Raw genomic sequence first — 10378 nt, forward strand, 5'->3', positions numbered from 1 at the left:
TCTGAATGAGCAGATAAGTCTTCACTTGGCTCTGGAAGGACCACAGATATGGCACCAGGCAAGATCTCTGGAAAGGCTCATCCATAAATGGCAGTCACTACCAAAACGCTTTCTTCCTCATAGCTCACCGCCTTACTGCATTTAGTGTGGGAGCTCAGAGGAGGTTCTTTGGGGAAGATCTTCAGGTTCCTTTCATTCTGGCCACATGGAGTGGGCCGAGTCCTCATTAGAATGTAAGAAGATTCCAATGCTGGATCAGCCCAGTGGTCCATCGAGTCTAGCACTCCATTCACGGGGGGCAAATCAGCTGCCCACAGGATCCCTCAAGTAGAATGGGCACGAGACCTCTGCCCTCCCGAGCTCTTCAGTGACTGGTGCACGCTGGCGTACCACTTCGGATAGCAGATGTAGCACACAACCAGCATGGCTAATAGTCGCTGTTAGCCCCCTCCTGGGTTGAATGCAGCAGGGTATTGTGTTAGCTTAGAGAGGTCCATATTTCTAAATATCCCTTACACCAAAAGAGGAAATTTAAGCTGAATTTCCTTTTAGTAAGGACAGTGTTGTATGAACAGTTGTAATCATACTACTTCGTGTGACTTATCTCTGATGTACTCATCAGCAGTGCAAAAAAAAAAAAAAAACCAAAACAAACCCCCTATCAATTTTATTTCCATAGCAGGGAATGCTTGAGGTATAATAAGCCCTTTTAAAGAATCATTTCCCGTTCCCTCTAACACTGCAGAAATATCTGAGCTCAGTCCCGCACCATCTACAGGGATGTTAATTGATGGCAAGGGGGATGAATAAATCACAACTTGGTACATTCCTGTGTCACATGGCCAGTGTCAAAGGTAAGCATGACTGGGCAACTGCTGAAGGCCCATACTTCAACTGATTCCCCCAGCCAAGATCTCTTCTTCTCTACTGGAACCCACTTATGCGCCTGCCTCTTGTTCTGGTGGTGAAGGGGAGGAGCAGCACTAAGTGACACTGCCTGTGTCTTCACCAGTTCTCTGCTTATCAAGGAACCAAACTAGCAATGATGAGAGGAAGTGGTGGCAGCTGGTGACCACAGAGGAAGAGGAAGGACCACTGAGGAGCGGGGCCTGTTGACTGCAGCCAGCCCTGTGTGATTTGTTCTGACGAACTCAACAACTGAGATTTTTAGGGCAGCTTGCAACGAATGAACTCACAAATGTGCAAAGGACAAGGAAGACCACTGCCCCCCCACACCAACTCTCCTCATTTCATGAGGGAACCTGGACTTGAACCTGGTTCAGGTTTGTACATCACACTCTACAACCTGTAGCCCAGCTAATCATGAGAACTGGGTTACTGTGTTAAAGGCACAGCTTCAGAGGCTGGTTAGAAAAATAGTAATCTTACAATTTCCTTGCTCACCCTGCACAATAGTTTTTTTCTGCCTGTTCTCTCTGTTTCTTTAAATGTAAAGAGGGTATCTGTCCTTTTTTAGTTAAAGATATAAATGCAGTCCAAGCCACTTCTTAGCCCTTTGAACATGGTAAGCCTTATTTCTGAGTAATGTGCAGGCTTGATTGCCAACTCCCACCCTCTAGAATATGACACCAACAGTTCAAAAGGAACTTTACTAGTTGCAGGATGGAAAATGTCAACACATTCAGTTAACATATGCCGCTGACATGCAGTTGCCTTTAACTTGCAGCGGTCTTCTCTCTCATTCAATTCCCTCCAGATGTATTGGATTACAACTCCCACCCTCCTCACCAAACAGCTCACCTGAATAAAATGTTGTGCACAGCAAGGCAAAAGAGACACTTACTTGCTAGGGGCAAGAAAAGCAAAGAAAGGCTGGCCTTAGTAAGGAGGGGCCATTATATAAGGATATAATTTCTTTCCTCCCATCCCCAAAATAAGGGTGAGCTCATATGCATTAGACAAAATACAAAGCTGGCAGTTGTAGGCCTTTTCTTCTGTCTAAATGCTCAGGATTGCGTCCTCATTTTTCATACCAAAGGCTTTCGGCCCTCTAGGTGGGGTGAGCTGATTGACAAGGTGCCCCAAGTGCTTTGTTTTGATTGAGAAGAGCTGCTTTTTGAAGGGACTAATTGCTTTCTTCTTGTGAGCCTGCATTCTTTTATGAAGAGAGTAATCCCGAGAAAAATAACTTCCTTTTGCTCTTCCTGGTTGTGATTGTGCTGCTGAATTTTTTTTCAGCCTCTCTCCTTTATTATTCAAGTTACCCCTATAGTCTCTTGACTTTCCTTGAGCCTCCAGCCTGCCTAAGGATTTGAGGTTGTCTTGTAACTTAATTCATAGCCCTCCTTGTTAAGAAGGTGTACTCAGGTGGCACATAGATTCCGAATGGGGCTTGTTTCCAATGGGGCTGTTAATGCAAAATAATAGAAGCTCCTACAATTTAGCCCTCTGAGCCAAACCCCTGCTGAGAGACAGGAGGCTCTGTATTGCAACATTTTCAACAAATTAGTTCTCTCAGCATGGGGCTTGGGCAATAGGGGTGAATGGGTTTAGGTCAAGCAGCCTAACCCCCTCCCCCATCCCACCCTATACATTTATTTTTGTCAGGGAATGCAGCCAATTGAGGGAAATAGGACTGAGCACAAAACTGATGCTTCTTGTCCACTTAAACTCATTCTACCAGAGAATGAGTTCAAGTGGACAAGAAGCGTAAGTGAATGTCCTACATTTCTTTTGCAAGACAGTTTAGGAAGTCACAAAGGTATAAATATACAATAAAATATACACACAGCATAGCAGTAGCATCAATGACTAATGGTTTATAAGCACCGGAGGCACAACATGATAGTTTTTAAGGTTTTTCCCCCCAAATTAAGTAGTGGTAAAGGTATATGATCTCTCTAAAGAAAAGAGTCACTTTGTGGACACCGCCAAGAAAACCAATCCCACATCCAAGGGCTCTAAGTAGTGCCAGGGCATAGAATCTCCAATGCTAATCTTAATGTTTGGATTGTATAAGGCAGATCTTCAGATTATATGGTCCCAAACTATTCAGGGCTTTACAGGCCAAAACCAGCCAGTGTTGATAATAAAGAATAAGAGTAATATTATTCAAGACAAGGGCTGGATATAAAAATTTTAAATAAAAATAAATAAAATCCAAGGAACTTTTGAGGTCCCTCCAACTCTATGATTCCAAAGCAAGCAAAGCAGAAATTTTGGAAACAGCAATAGGATTCCTCAAATCCCTTCTTTGCTTACTTTCTTATATTGAATCCAATATTTAGATTCCACATGCAGTGAAGTACTGAAGGAGAATGGACAGTGCCAGGTTAGGTAGTAGAATAAGACCATCTTCAAATGCCCACCTGCGTTCAATAGACTCCTTGTCCATCGATAAACTGGCACATCAGAGGAATGGTTCTAACCCTACCTTTCGTGCTGACTTTCTATTTGCAGTGAGTTCTCAGTATAAGGAGCGTTCCCTGCTCTCATTCTGGCGTCATGCTGTCCGTTTTATCCCCCTCAGCATCTGCCACCTCCTTCTGCTAAGTGCATAGAGCAGGGTTAAATCCTAACCAATGAAAAGTTTGTAACAATGAACTGAGGTTGGGTGGGTTCTTCCGTGTGGACCACCACAACTATCTTGGTGTAGTTTTGTCTCGTCCAATGGTGTTCAGTGCAAGTGCAGACCCCTCTAGCTCTTCTCTCCCCAAGTCATGGCCACTGCGGGATGGGGAGGGCAGGGCAGGGCTTGCTGGCCCCATCCCTGCTGATCTGTGACTTGCTGGCCATGCGCTCCGCCATCCACTCAGTGGGACTCAAGCATTTTCCATGCATTTACAGCAGAAATGCAGAATGGAAATTTGACTTGCAGGCCAAATTTGGCCCGACAGGGGTCCCTACAAATATGTGGAGAAGGCCACATCCTCTTTCCCAGGTCACGAGTCATTTGTATGCCCTCTTTCTATTCTAAAAGGTTGAAATGCCTTGCAAAGGCTTCATAACTGGCAGTAAGAGCTTCAAGGTAAAATTGGCTCTGCCCAAAGGCAATTTGGCCTTGGGGGAGAAAGAAGCTCAACTCCCCCAGTGCAAAGAGAGTGCAACTCCCCCATCAACCTTGAAAGCCCGTGTGCAGACAGCCAGTTCTCCCACTTCAGGCTTTCGGCCCCAATACCCGGCATGGGAACAGGATGTAAAGGGTGGGGCCAGCACCCATTTACATTGAAGTGAAATGGAAGAACAGTGTCTGGCGGCCCTGGAGCTAGAGCCCTAACAGCATCGAGGGGAGGAGAGGCATCCAAGGAGCTAAGAGAAAAATCAGATGGCCAATCTGTGGAAAGACTGAGTGGGAGCAGGGAGGCTGAGGGGAAGCCAAGAGTTCTTTGCATCAGAATTCATTGTGGTCAGTGCTGGACACAGAAACACAACTGAGGTATTTTTTGTCTTTATCTGGGAGAGTGCTGAAATCTAACTTTGTGATAAAGGAGTTTTTTTTTTTTTTTTTTTTAGCTGTAGTGACGCTATAGAGACAGCCACCAATATTGCATAAAATGTTGTTGCAAATTTTATCAAACACAGTGGCATGGGATTAACTGGGGCTGGTAGATAAAATGGAGATGAAGGGGGGGCCTCTGTTTCCTTCTCTCTGCTTCTGAGGAATTGGAACTGGTTCTTGGACCCAGTGCTGGATTTAGCTGCTTCAGCAGCTGCAGCCGGAGTGGGGAATGCTTGACTGCTGCCACAATCCATGCCTTGGTCTGGTCTAGTCCAGGATAGAGTAGTAGCCGCTATACATGTGGCTATCCTTGAAGATGGTTTGGAAACTAAGACTAAGAGAAGTGGAGTTGTGTGGATCAGAGCGAAGGCCATCTAGTCTAACCTTCTGCTCTTGGAGGGGCCAACCGATGCTGCTTGGAAGCTCACAAGCAGGACACGAGCGCAGTAATACCCTCCTGCTTGGATTCCCCAGCAACCGCTACTTGGAGCCTCTGACACTTGGACTATAGACAGCCATGATGACTAATAGCCATTGATAGCTAACCTCTATAGAAGGATAATCCAGGCCACCAGTCCCCAAAGTTTTGGAATCCATGGACATATTTGGGAATTTGAGAAACTGTTGTGAGCATCACTACAAAAATGCCTATCAGTGGATTGCCACTTTGGTTTCTACCTGTAAGGTCTAGGCCTAGGTCTATGGAACTTAGGCTGTGTCCTACTCAGCAAAAGCTTTTGTGTCTATTGTACACAGTGTACTTTAATAAGGGATTGTCTGATTCAGCTAATTGATGGTGGTACAGTACATCTAATGCCACTTTTAAACATACATTCTGACAATGTTCTCTAGTTGTTCCTTTTTGAGGGGAGATTATTATACAGATACATTTTGTGCTAGAATGGGTTTAAAAACATATTAACTGTTTTACACAGTCTTTTAAAGTATTTATCTGCTTCAAGGAAATTATCAAATGGTCTACAAATTGATTCTCTGTACCCTTTTCACAAGTAAAAGATTGATATCACAAGACTGGATGGATAAGCACTCACCTCCTATAAAACAACAGACTGAGGACCTTTCAGTATTTGAACAGGTGGTATATAGAAACCAGCTTCAAACTGATACTTATTTTAGTATTTTGTCTATTCTTGAAGTCTATTTATAAATGCTAGAAAGTTGTATACATGTCATACAAATCGGTGTACATATCTTTTAGAAAAGAACAAAAATTATGGGTATCCATGAACACCATTTTGGGAACCCCTGAGCAAGGCACTCAGATTTGCTTTCTGAATCAGTTCCATTGGGTATTTATTCATTTTTGGGTTCAATTCAATGTATTAGTTTTGTCCTTTACCCTAAAGGAAAAGTCTTCACTTATTTCTAATGCTTCCTTAAGAGCTGCTTGAAACAACCACATCTCTGGTTTACCAAAACAGATAGCCCAAAGAAGCATTTTAGGAAACATTACATGCAAAGAAAGACATTTTTTTTGAAGCATCACTGCCTGGTCAATTAGAATCATCAGCCTCATGGACAAAATAAACTTCCACTGATTTTTTAAAAAAGCTTTAAAATGCAACTTTATAATGTAAGTTGAACATGAAGTTTAAAAGTCTGTTAAAATAAAAAGGTCTTTGCCAGGTGACAGAGAGCCAATAAAATAAAATAAATGGAAGGGGCATTTTGGAGTATGGCAGAAAAGCAGCAGTGTGGGCAGTGGTAAAATTTGGAAATACTGAAAAAAATGTAATTTCAGAATTGAAATTGACACGTTTCCTGAAATGGTATAAATGCGAACAGTTTGGCTCATGTTACAAGTTTGTGCTGCCTCCTTCCCCTGTGTGCTGATCCCTTTCACAAGTGCTGCTCTCCAGCCACTTGTCCCCTAACCTGTACTTATGACACCCTTTCCTATGCCCCAAGTGCAAGCCCTTGCATTATCCACACTGAACACCATCCTGTTGTCTCCTGCCCACTTCCATAGTCTGTCCTGATCCTTTTGGATCTGGAGTACCTGCTCCTCAGTTGTGGCCACTGCCCCTATTTTAGTATCATCTGCAAATTTGATCAGCAGACTGTTCACCCCTTCTTCCATGTCATTGATGAAAAGATTAAACAGGATCAGCCCCAGGACAGAGCCCTGGGGGACCCCGCTTGTCACTGGCCGCCAACCTGGTGATTCCCCACTAATGGTTACCCTCTGCTTTCAGTCAGTCAACCATGCCCTAATCCACCGGACAGTGCATTGGTCTATCTCAAAACTCCTCAGTTTCTCAACCAGGATATCATGGGGCACTTTGTCAAAGGTCTTGCTGAAATCCGGGTAAACCACATCCACTGCATCCCCTCTGTCTAGCCACCTCGTAACCTTGTCATAGAATTCCAGAAGGTTCATCTGGTGGGAGCTGTTTTTGCAGAAGGTGTGTTGTGTGGCCTCCCTTCCCTATTTAGGGTTAGTAGATCTCTTGATTATGAACTTTTCCATTGTTTCTCCTACAATGGACATAAGGCTAACTGGTCTGTAATTCCCCATGTTCCCTCTACTGACACCACCCTCCAGTCCTCTGGATCTTCACCCATTCTCCACCAGACCTCAAAAATGGTTTGAGGCCAGCGGGCATGAGAGAACCCCTGCCAACTCCCAAAGTACTCTCGGGTGTAACCCATCAGGGTCCGGTGCCTTTGTAACATCCAGTGCCCTGAGGAGCTCCTCGACTTCTAGGGGGGTGATTCTAATCTGTGCCCCTGGTCTCATCTGATCTCCTATGCAGATTTCCCCCACCCTGCACTGGGGAGAGCACAGAGGCAAAATAATCATTTAGCATCTGTGCCTGTTCCCTCACATCAGTCACTGGATGCCCTTCCTCCTTATTAAGTGGTCCCACTGCCTGTCTCCCCTTCCTCTTGCTATTTACATGTTGATAGAAGCCCTAAAATGTGATTTTTGTAGTACGTTTTTATTTAAATAAAAAATTTCAACCTAAAATGTGATTTGTCAGAAGTGGGATTTGAACCCACGCCTCCATTCGGAGACCAGAACACCCAGAGCAGGGAAGGTACAAGCCTTGAGTCTGGCGCCTTAGACCACTCGGCCATCCTGACATGCATATCAAATCAGATGTGAGATGCTTGATCACTCAAGATCAAATGTGAGATGCTCAAATCCATGAAAGAAGCCCCAGCCTTGAGTTTGCAAGAGCTGAGCAGGGCTGTCAAGGACTGGTCATCTTCAAGGATACTTATTCATAGGGTTTCCAAAAGTCAAAGATGACTTAATGGCATATAACAATAAGAAACCAACAGATGGCACTCTTGGTTTTCTCTACAGCTTTTGCTGTTAAATTTATAGCAAGATGGTAAGTGCTTTTATAAGAATGAATGTCCCACATGTAAGCCAGGAGGACAATAGCCTGCCTGGCCATTGCTGGTCTTCCAAAACTACTGCCTCTGACACTGGACGTTCCATTTAATAATTATGGCTGATAGCTCTATCAAGCAGCCCTCCATTAATTTGCCAAATCCCATTGCCATCACTGCAGCAAAATCCGTATTGTCATGGAGGGAAGAAAACCTTTCTTGCTTTTGTCCTGTATCTCCTGCCAAGTGATTTAAATGGATGATCCCCAGTGTAGAGAGGGAGAAATCCTTCCTTCATTTTCATCATTTTAGTTGTTAAAATAAATGATCTGGCCAGGGCAACTTCTTCTTCCTTCTCTTTTCTCCTCCTATATTCTTTATTTACTTATTTTATACTGTTAATTTTAATTTTATATTATTATGTTTCTATCTCAGTGTATTTTTTGTATTTTTGTATTTTGTGGTAATTTATTATGTTCTATTGTATTTCAATGTATTTTATTGTGTTGTAAGCCGCCCTGAGGCTTCGGCAAGGGGCGGCATAGAAATGTTGTTATAATAATAATAATAATAATAATAATAATAATAATAATAATAATATATAAACTTTTATCATACCGCCTCTCCTTCCAGTAGAATCCTATAAACATCTACTGTGAAGTAAAACCCATGAAGATCAATGGAACTTGCTTCTAGGTAAGCAAGCCTTGAGATGCAATCCAATGCACATTTCAGCATTAAAAGGCCTACAATACTAAATACAACTGCTACAATAAATACTATTAATTATAATGATTTCAATGAATAATAAGGAATACAACTTCCAGCATGCTCGAGTTAGCAATACTAGACTGACTGGGGCATGCTGGGAGCCGAAAGCTTTTTTCCTGACTAAACTTGAATATGATTGTGCCCTTAGTTGTGTTCTAAATTGGAAAAAACGGCACCAACTCAAATGCTTTAGCCTAGCATTTCCCACCTTGGGAGCTCTCAGTCTGCATTGACGCCATCACTTCCACTGGGCAGGAATGCTAGGATTTGTCGTTTAGAACATCTGGAGGGAAGTAGGTTGGGGAAGCCTGATCTATGATTTCCATATATGGAAGGTGGTTTTATATTATTATTATTATTATTATTATTATTATTATTATTATTATTATGTCATTGCCATTTTCTGTACCTTCCCCTTATCCAAGAATTCTTTCCTGAGCATACTGAGATGTTATGCAATATTCATTTGTTCTTCAAAATTCTGTCTCATCTTTTCTAAAAAAAACAGGGCTAGAAACCCTGTGGTTCTCCAGATGCTGGCCTGACCTAATGAGGATTGCAGTCCATTTGAAGAGCCAGAGACCCCCCCCCCCTTCATGTCAACTAACAAGGATAAAACTGTAATTCTATATACTTTTGCCTGGGAGCCTCCTTGGGTGCCATTTTTGGTGGAAAGGTGAACTCTACAGGGTTTTCTTTAGAGCAGATAAGCATAGGATTGCTTAATGAAACAGGAGAAGAAATAAAAGAACAGTACAAGAATAAAAGAAGAATAATTAATAAACAGCATAGGAACTGTCAGGACAAAATGAGTGAAAGCCCTGCCATAATATAGCTGCTATAAGCCTTATGTCGTAAGAACAGCTTTAGACTTAAGATGGGATTCCTGATCTGAATAGGAATCCATGTCACAAGTCTTGCTCCCCATGCATACCTTAGAAATGTGAGCCAGTGTGGTGTGGGGGTCATGAAAGTGGGACTGGGACTCAGGTGATCCGGATTCCAGTCCCCACTCGGCCAGGGAGCCAACCGGGTGACTTTGGGCCAGTCACAGACTCCCAGCCCTACCTACCTCACAGGGTTGCTGTTGTGGGGATAAGATTGAGAGCAGGAGGAGGAGAATGATGGAAGCCACTCTGAGTCCAGTGCAAGAAAAAAAAAAAGAAAAAGCAGGATAGAAATCTAATAAATAAAGAACTGCTAATAGTTTTCTGTCATGTTCAGTACACTCTTAGATATGCTAATTGTTTGCCTGCCCGGAAGGTTCTTCTTTTTGTTTTGTGTGTCTTAATCACATTCACCCCTGTTGCTTCACTCTCATGTGTCTATAGCAAATTGCCTACCCGATCCCCCACCTAATCCACCACCCTTCCTCCAAACTGTGTAGTGGATAGGTTATAAAAGAATCTTGTTACAGGTTATAAAAGTGTAAAGAAAAACTCCATTTTTGGAGTCTCTCTGGGGGCTACTTGCATGGATTTCCTGTATGTCAGAATGAACTGCAAATGCTCTTTGGACTGTACATGCTCTCTCTGGTTTTTCTTGCTAGAAGGTAGGATGCTGCCACACTCTGCAGTGAGGCTCTTGGTCTGTCTGGCCCAATTTTGTCAATACTGCCTGGCAGCACCTCTGTAGAGTTTCAAGCAGGGATTCTCCCAGCCCCACCTGGAGATGCTGGCAAATGAAACTGGGACCTCCTGCTTGCAAAGCACCTGTACTCGAGCTGTGTCCTCTCCCAACAAAACCAGACTTCATTGTTATAATAAAAATGGTTCAATACAAGTA

At 43.1% G+C, this 10378-nt stretch overlaps 1 non-coding gene across 1 annotated transcript; it reads right to left on the reverse strand.

The window, feature by feature from the left end:
• Positions 1–7458: 7458 nt before the first annotated feature.
• On the reverse strand, positions 7459–7567 carry TRNAL-CAA. Its single transcript has 2 exons — positions 7530–7567; positions 7459–7504 (listed from the first exon to the last, which is right to left on the reverse strand). It is a non-coding gene; the product is annotated as a tRNA-Leu (tRNA).
• Positions 7568–10378: the final 2811 nt, after the last annotated feature.

Source organism: Varanus komodoensis, unplaced genomic scaffold (genome assembly GCF_004798865.1).
Source record: "Varanus komodoensis strain SLA01 unplaced genomic scaffold, ASM479886v1 scaffold6_4, whole genome shotgun sequence".
In the NCBI taxonomy this organism is placed as follows: domain Eukaryota; kingdom Metazoa; phylum Chordata; class Lepidosauria; order Squamata; family Varanidae; genus Varanus; species Varanus komodoensis.